Consider the following 8,596-nt stretch of genomic DNA (forward strand, 5'->3'; position numbering starts at 1 on the left):
AGCACCCCGTAATTTACGTAGGATTCCAAGCCGCACGTATGTTTTAGACTGTAACTCAGGACTTAAGTTCAGGTCGTGGAAATCCTCATGTTATATATATGAGTACAGCCACTTAGAGCTCATCTGCAACGGGAGGATTTACAAATGATGAAGAAGATGCCATGTCTGGATCTAGGTGAGAAATAAAGAGAGTGAATGAGGGATGTATTGGGCCCTTTCTCCCCCAAATAAAATTATTTTTAACCCTTTGTGTTTTATTTATATTTTTACCTACAGGCCCCATGTCCCCTGGGCACCAGGAACAAAATGAATATTTCCATTTATTTTATTCATATTACTCCACATTCACAGCCTTAGGGGAAGAGCTTTTTACATGCCCTCATGAGTTCAATTCACAACCATGGCCTTATCTGTGTGGAGTTTGTATGTTCTCCCCGTGTTTGCGTGGGTTTCCTCCGGGTGCTCCGTTTTCATCCCACATTCCAAAAACATACAGGTAGGTTAATTGGCTGCTAACAAATTGACCCTAATCTGTGTGTCTGTGTCTATGTGTGTGTGTGTTAGGGAATTTAGACTGTAAGCCCCAATGGGGCAGGGACTGATGTGAGTGAGTTCTCTGTACAGCGCTGCGGAATCAGTGGCACTATATAAGTAAATGGTAATAATAATAATAATGCCCAAACTCCCTAGGGAATTCAGCTCCGTGCTTGCTAGCCAAGGGTTGCTTTGGCATTATGTCAGGGGGACCCCATGCTGATGGTTTCCCTTCTATAGTGCCACCAGCCCTGGTGAGCAAAGCCTAGTGCTGGTGCTAGTAAACTTGGGGGGACCCATTGCTTTTCGTATCCCCCATTTTGCCAGTACTAGACTAGGCTGGCAGCACTGGGGCTGGTTAAGGAATTTGGGCGCGTCTTTTTTATTAATTTTTTTAACACAGCAAGTCCTGTGCGGATTGCCTTAATCATCAGCATGAATCTTGCGTTGCTAGGTTAAACCCCTATCTCCCCTGTTCTGCCTCTTTACACATGGAGAGGCGGCAAGGGGGGATACATATGAGTCTGAGAGCAGGGTACTTACTTTCGACTGTACATAGAGCCCTCTGTGTCTCCCACCTCTCATGTCTAACATACATGGAACAGTGGCTGAGAATCCAGTATATACAGATACAATATCTCCCAACTTTGAGGTGCTGTTAATCTGGCCACAGGGTGTTTGGTGATGGATGCTGAGAATGGCATTAAGTAATATAGAAACAATAAAAAGGACTCTTGGTTTGTTCACTCTGCTGAGGAGAGTAACAAATAGTCCTTCACCCAGAACACAAGCTTCAGGTGAATTAAGCTTTATTTTACAGTGTATCTCTGTTACTTACTGAGTTATATTGTGCGGCAGCCAGTCTCCTGGAGACCAAAAGGCACTGAGGCCTAGTTGTAAGTTGGTGAGAAGCCCCATACCCCATACTTCAGCCAGTGCATATATATTGGCATTGAGTACTTTTTGCCACCTCCGCAAGGGGTGCCTATTTATCATGTGCCACTGTGATACATATTCTGTTAAAAGAATTTCAGGATGGTGTCAACAGAAAAAAGGGCAGTAGGGATTAGTAGGGGTCTATTTAATAATTTAGGTAAAAAGCTGACAGTGTTGTCATTTAAGCTGATCACTGTCCCAGCACCTCTGTCTGACTCATGCACAGTGCATGTTTTGCAGAGCAGGTCTGATAGCCTGTCTATCAGTCTTTTCTGTTATAGAAGCACCTCCCGCATACCATGGAATCCTAGAGTAGAAGGGTGAGAGAGAGCATTGTGGACATATTACATATTGTCTTCCTGGTTGAAAGTGGTCATGGAGGAAACCCTGTATTTCTGCATATTGTAGTGCACAAATAGTAATCAAATTAAAAACATGTGTTCTCTGGTTCTCTTTAAGAATAAATGCTACAGTTATTTTATTTATATTAACTGGCTAAGTAGTACACAACCTTTGATAAATATTAAAGTCAAGTAGCGGTTTCATAGCATTTAAAGAGGCAGATTCAATTTGCCTCCATGTCCAGCAGTGCATATTGCTGCCCAATATGGTACAGAATCTGCTCATTTTTCTCCTTGCACATTTTTGAATTTGCGAGGGAAAATGAGCTTAGATTTGAATAAAAAGATTGAGGTGATATGTCTGCGCAGACTATTCTGGAGACACATTGCAGCACCTTGCGGTCAAATGAATCCACCTGTTATATAATGATTTGTAAAGTCACTTGTGATTAGTCGTGGACATAATATACACTGAGCAGTCACAACATTAAACCACTAACAATTGAAGTGAATAACATTAATTATCTCATTCCAATGGCACCTGTCAAGATGGCAGCAAGAGAGCAGTCAGTTTTTGAAGTTGATGTGTTGGAAGCAGAAAAATGGGCAAGCATAAAGATCTGAGCGACTTTGACCAAATTGTGAGGATAGTAGACTGGATTAGAGCATCTCAAAAACGTTAGGTCTTGTGGGGTGTTCCTGGTATGCAGTGGTTAGTACCTACCAAAAGTAGTCCAAAGGAGAATAACCGTTGAACCTGCAACAGAGTCATCGGTGCTCAAGGCTCATTGATGTGCTTGGGGAGCAAGGTGTTGACTTTGCCTCCAAATTCTTCAGATCTCATTCCTATCGAGCATCTGTGGGATGTGCCTGAAAAATAATTCTGAGCCATGGAGCCTCACCTCACAACTTAAAGGATCTGCTGCTAATGTCTGGGTGCCAGACACCATAGGACACCTTTAGAGGTTTTGTGGAGTTTATGCCTCGGGCGGGTCAGAGCTGTTTTGGAGGCATGAAGGAGACCTACACATTATATAGGTGGGTTTAATGTTGTGGCTGATCGGTGTATGTCTGTAGAATGTAGAACTGCTTGCACAATGTTTAAATAGGAGCAAGCTCTGTTTTTGTAATAAAAAAAAAACTCTGATATGTTTTAAAGCAAACATCACTTTGATGTAGTAAATGGAATGAAATAAATGTATGAAACACTAAGAAGGCATAAAAGGTATAAGTACAGTCTGAAAATGTGGTTGAGACAGAAACACACTTGTGGTATTACATTTCCCAGCTATTAAGAACAAACTGCCCACATCTTCCCCCTTTAACACATTGAAATGCGAGAAATAGGTGTTTAAAGTCCAAGAGACACAGAATGTGCAACGATTTTTCAAATCACAATGAAAGAAAAGTAATCAATTTCAAATGTTTTGCATCATGCAACTTTTAGCTTAAAGCTGCACTACTACCTAGTACAGGCTTGGCCAACCTGTTGCTCTCAAGGTGTTGTGAAACTACAAGCCCCAGCATACTTGCAAGTACATAGCCAGCTGATAGCTGGCAAAGCATGCTGGGACTTCACAATACCTGGAGAGCCACAGGTTGACTAGGCCTCATCTAGTAAAAGGCTGTAGTACAGGCCCCACTCTCCCGCCCAACTGGAGCCATAGGGCTTGGTACATGCAGCATAAAATGACAGTAAATGTGTGTGTGGGGGGGGGACGACGACTAATCACAAGCTGAAAGAAGACATCTACGGAAGTTTTGTATTTTTGAAATAAAACCCACCAACAGGCAGTACTGCAATGTTCCCTTGGACGGGGCATCCAACAGTTCATGTCAAACTAAACTTTGATAGGCAACCTGATAAACTTCAGTGGCCACAAGGGCGGCCCTCTAACCTTGAAAATGATTTCACATTACCCTAATCTTAGTAATAACAGTAATAACAGTACATTTAATCAAAGAAAGATACACCATCTGTAATAACATATCAGCGAGCATTTAAACAAATGTTACAAGCTCTAACAAACAAATCTGACAATAAAGCAGTAAAGAGCTAGGGAGTCAAAGATGGACAACAGATGGGCCTATGGCCGCCTGTTGGCCATCACTGTGCAGATAATGAAACAGTGCATTGGACAAGCGATAGCATCAAACTTCTGGTTGTGAGCTGTGAAGCATAATGTGCCAGAAGGTTTAAGATTTTCTTTATCTTCATTAGTCACATATATGGGTTCTGCCAGTTGGAAGCAGGTGGTTTATTGCTAAAAGAACAATTGGCAATTAAGTTCTTTATAATACTGATGGAGCTCAAAACGAAATGTCTAACCATCAGGAAAACATCATATTCATATACAAAATGACATAATCATATATTGATACAAAAACTAGTGCTCTTGCAGAATGCATTACTTTTAAAGAGAAATCCAAGACATCCAGTTTGTTCATCATCATCATCATCATTTATTTATATAGCGCCACTAATTCCCCAGCGCTGTACAGAGAACTCACTCACATCAGTCCCTGCCCCATTGGAGCTTACAGTCTATATTCTCTAATATAGACACACACACACACACACACACAGACAGAGAGGGAGACAGACAGAGAGAGACTAGAGTCAATTTTGATAGTTGATATCATAAAAATACCCCATGAAAAATATAAGTATAACTTTTATAGAATCTGCTTTTCACTAAGGGTTAATTTACGGTAGGTGCATCAGGTCTTTCTTATGAAAACTGGAACACATGAGATACCTAATTGACTTGGAATGGTAACGGTTATCAAATAGCTATCATGCACTCAATGATGTTCCTATTTTATAAAATACGGTGGTAAGACTTTACTCATCAAATCAGTTTAATTAATCTTTATTTACCCAGAAAACATAACCACGTGATCTCCTGTAACCAAGGCTCTCTTTTCAGAAAGACCCAACCATTGGCTTCCAAGAGGTAAGGGACGTTTGAACTGACTGCAGCCTTTGTTATGATGAGCTGCCAGGCACTGAGGTTACAGTGCTCGCTTTCCTCAACATTGACTGGCTGCTGCCAGCTGGTGCTGGCAGCTGGCACAAGACATTTTCCAATACATGACACAGCATCATAATATCCCTGCTGGCACTTATAGCCTGTAAATCCTTTATCTGAACATGTCACCAATCATTGCTATTGTAAAAGCTTGAGTCCAACTCAAACAGGTATCCTGGATTGGCAGTATGCACAACTCATTGATACACATAGTGGCGACACTTAAAACACCACAATATTCCACTGTAGCCTGTGAGAAAGGAAGAAAAATTGGTCCATAGCTGAAATCAAAATGTCTACTTATATTCCAATATGATGGAGGCAGTGAGAGAAAATGTACTTGATAATCATCTGCATATTTTACTGCTAATGACATAAGACTGACGATAATGACAATAAGCAAATTACATTAGCTAAATTGGCAGTTGTAATACTCTTTATGGCTTAAATAGAAATTGCTAGACCTCCCTTCTGTATTCGAACTCAGAAGGTTCTGTTATAAGAGACAGAATGCAAATGATTGTTGTTCTAGAGTTTAGATAGTTTTGTTAAACTAGTATATTAGATGTGGGTGTGGAAAGGACCAAATGGGACTAAAGAGGAAAAAGTAAGCCTGGAAACATTGCTTATCTAGGGGGAGGAAGGATGTGGGAGTTGATGAGTTGAAAGCAAGCAGGAAAACACAAGGTCTACCGTTTGTCTTGTAAGTATTTTCCCCTCTTACATTGTTGCACCGAATATTTGAATTTGCTAATTCACTGAAATAACCACTGAGGTTCGCAGTCAGTACATGCTCACAGTAATGACCCATTACCAACAATATGCACCATAGTTCAAGTATGGCATCATAATGGGGAAACTGGTTATAAAAATTCTCTTGTAAGTCAATTTTAAAATATGCCATGAGAATGCTAGATTTCTTAGAACTTTGCAGATGAAGCACATTCTGTAATCCCACTCTGGTGGGCAGGCTTTTTAATCAGTTTAAAAAATGGATGGAAGTGATTTGCATTACAAAAAAGATACACAGCATCCAAATTGCAGATGAGCAATGGGGGGAAAAATAATATAGTGAGCCAAAACAGCAAATCCTTGTTTAATATCCCACTGCACTGCCCATTTTGTGGCTTTTATGAGCAGCTAAATGAAAGGGGTTTTTGTCTACCACCCAGATTTATCTGGCAGCTATGTCTTCTCTTTTTTCTTTTTACTGAATTGACTATAAAATTGAATCACAGGCCTATATGTATGTGATCTATGACATATTCTCCATGTAACTCTGTTCCTGATGGTGCGGCTTTATACAGATCCCATACTCTTAGTCCACATGCTTTAAAATGCTGCAATGTAGCAGGCATGCTCTAACCGTGACAAAAAATAGAGCAGGGACATTTAATGCCTAGCATGCATGTGTTAATATATATATATATATATATATATATATATATAATATACCATATATATATATATATATATATATATATATATATATATATACATACACAAATATATATATATATATATATATATATATATATATATATATATATATATATATATATATATATATATTGAAATGTGTGCATGTAAACTGCACAAACAGCACATTGACAAAACAGTATTGACAGCACTGAAAAATACCAAAACAGAATTGTTTTTTGCTCCCTCCAACAGCCCATATATGACAAGTATTGGGCAGCATTATGTCTGTTTGCTGGGGCCATAGGGTCAATATGAATGGACAGTATATAAGTACACGAGTCCGACTGTGTGTGTACATATATGTTGTCAAAAACACAAATCGCGTCGTTGTATATGTGTACTGTGCGTGTCCCCTTTGCCATAAACATGTCTGTATGTCTGTATTGCTCTGTTCACTGGCACGGGGCAGAAGCCTATTGTATATGTACACAAAGGAGCTGGAACAAATGCAGAACACACGTTCGTACACACGAGAATACATTCATCTAAATCGGGGAACAATGAGACAATAACCCACCCACAGACACACACATCCCGCAGGGCCGATGTGCTAGACACATATGTAGGTACTACTCGGGTAGTACAATATTTGCATTATGTACAATCGTACAGATATTGTGTCAGCAATATATACATAATATACATAATTTACGGGACCGGAGTTAAGGTAAATACATGAGTACATTAGACAGTAGTGTGTACCTGCAGTAGACGGCCTGGACCCAGCACTGCATTCACATCATCCTCTCGTGTTTGTGTTCCTAGGGGCTCCTTTACTCCTTATGGCGGTGTGATGAGATTGTACTGCTGTGTGCCCGGGGTACAGCACACACGAACACAGGGCTGGGGTCACACCCGGTCCGCGATGTGACAGAGCAAATCAGTGCATGGAGATCCCGGTTTGCCGTGCAATGAAGCAGAGTCTGACAGCAGCTCAGCTCCCTCCTCCTCCGTGTCTGTGTGTGTGACCAAGAGAGGGGGCTGCAGGAGCTGCTTAAAGAACAGGCTTGTGACTCCCAGCCTCCTGATCCCCTTCTCTCCCTGCCCAGCAATCACTGTGGGCTGAGGATAGAAGGAAATCCCTAGATTACAGATTTAGTTTCAGTATTATTTCTTTAATTCGAGTACTACAATGCTGCAGATGACAAAAGCTGCGGATTCCCAAGATGTTTTTTGCTTGCTTTCCCAAATCTGTCCCTGTGATGGGCATTCAACCAATCCCAGGCCACCCTACTTGTTCAGCCCAGTGCTTGGGAGGGTCTTCCTCATCCTATGCTTTACTTTACTCCTCCTATGATACTCACTGGAGACCACCAAACTCCCCCTTTTCCTTCTGATGTCTGAATGTGAGCAGTTACTATTTATACTGCTGCTATATTGTAGCTACATGGATAGAACAGAAGACAGCAATGACACCAAACAATAAGGACGAGGCTGAAGTTAGCTTCCTATTCGGCAGCTTCTTATTCACTTCTTATTCATGCTCCAGCTTCTTATTCAGAAAAGCTTATTTTTAAAGGATTAAATCAAGTTGGATCTTTGATTTCACATCAGATTAACACTAAAGGGTTTCCCTTATCTGAACTGCATTAGTATTTACCCTGACTCAACAAGGTTTTGGGCATAAAATCAGGGGGCAAAGTGGACAAAGTCACCATATTTTATCATTTGGAATAAGTAGCTGCAGTTTTGCAAGGGTTGATGTTTTTATTAAAAATTGCAATAAAAATAAATCCAGTATCACTTTGTCCAAGATAAAATAGACTATATACATTATCCAAAGGGTAAAAAGAACCACTATGAACAACAACTTCACACACCCAATTCTACTACAATCCCATCTCAAAACAACTAATACACCACTTCACAAATATAAAAAAAAGGATAAAAAAAACACAAAACAAATCAAAAACTTTCCACGAGAGAAACATGTCAACCCTTAGCACAATACTTTTCATTACCACAACCCCGCCACCAATCTATAATACCACCCACACATCCTTTACTGTCAGGCAATGAAAGCAAACTTTAAATGATTGTAAACCTTACTAAAAAAAAAGGTTTCCACAAAATCTAATAGTGATAAAACAGGATAGATAGCCAAGAATGGAGAGACTGCCAGGTGTTAGCTACCGCTTAGGGAGGTCTCAGCCCCCGCCAAAGTCTACCCCAGCTCGCAGCATCCATCCGGCCCCTCTCCATTTCCCTTATTTTCCAAACCTCGTGCAGAATACTATCCACCACCTCACTACAGGGAAGGATTTTGCCCCT

At 40.4% G+C, this 8,596-nt stretch overlaps 1 protein-coding gene across 2 annotated transcripts in view; it reads right to left on the reverse strand.

Moving 5' to 3' along the window:
* Positions 1-7,558, reverse strand: part of FYN (FYN proto-oncogene, Src family tyrosine kinase) — a 130,631-nt gene extending 123,073 nt beyond the window's left edge. The window contains exon 1 of one of the 2 annotated variants that reach the window (XM_075202935.1): positions 7,028-7,558. The gene's annotated coding sequence lies outside the window, so the exon portion shown is untranslated. The remainder of the gene's footprint in view (positions 1-7,027) is intronic. The other variant, XM_075202934.1, reaches the window with a different exon arrangement.
* Between the last annotated feature and the right edge of the window lie 1,038 nt (positions 7,559-8,596).

The sequence above is a fragment of the Mixophyes fleayi genome, chromosome 3 (assembly GCF_038048845.1).
Source record: "Mixophyes fleayi isolate aMixFle1 chromosome 3, aMixFle1.hap1, whole genome shotgun sequence".
In the NCBI taxonomy this organism is placed as follows: Eukaryota; Metazoa; Chordata; class Amphibia; order Anura; family Limnodynastidae; genus Mixophyes; species Mixophyes fleayi.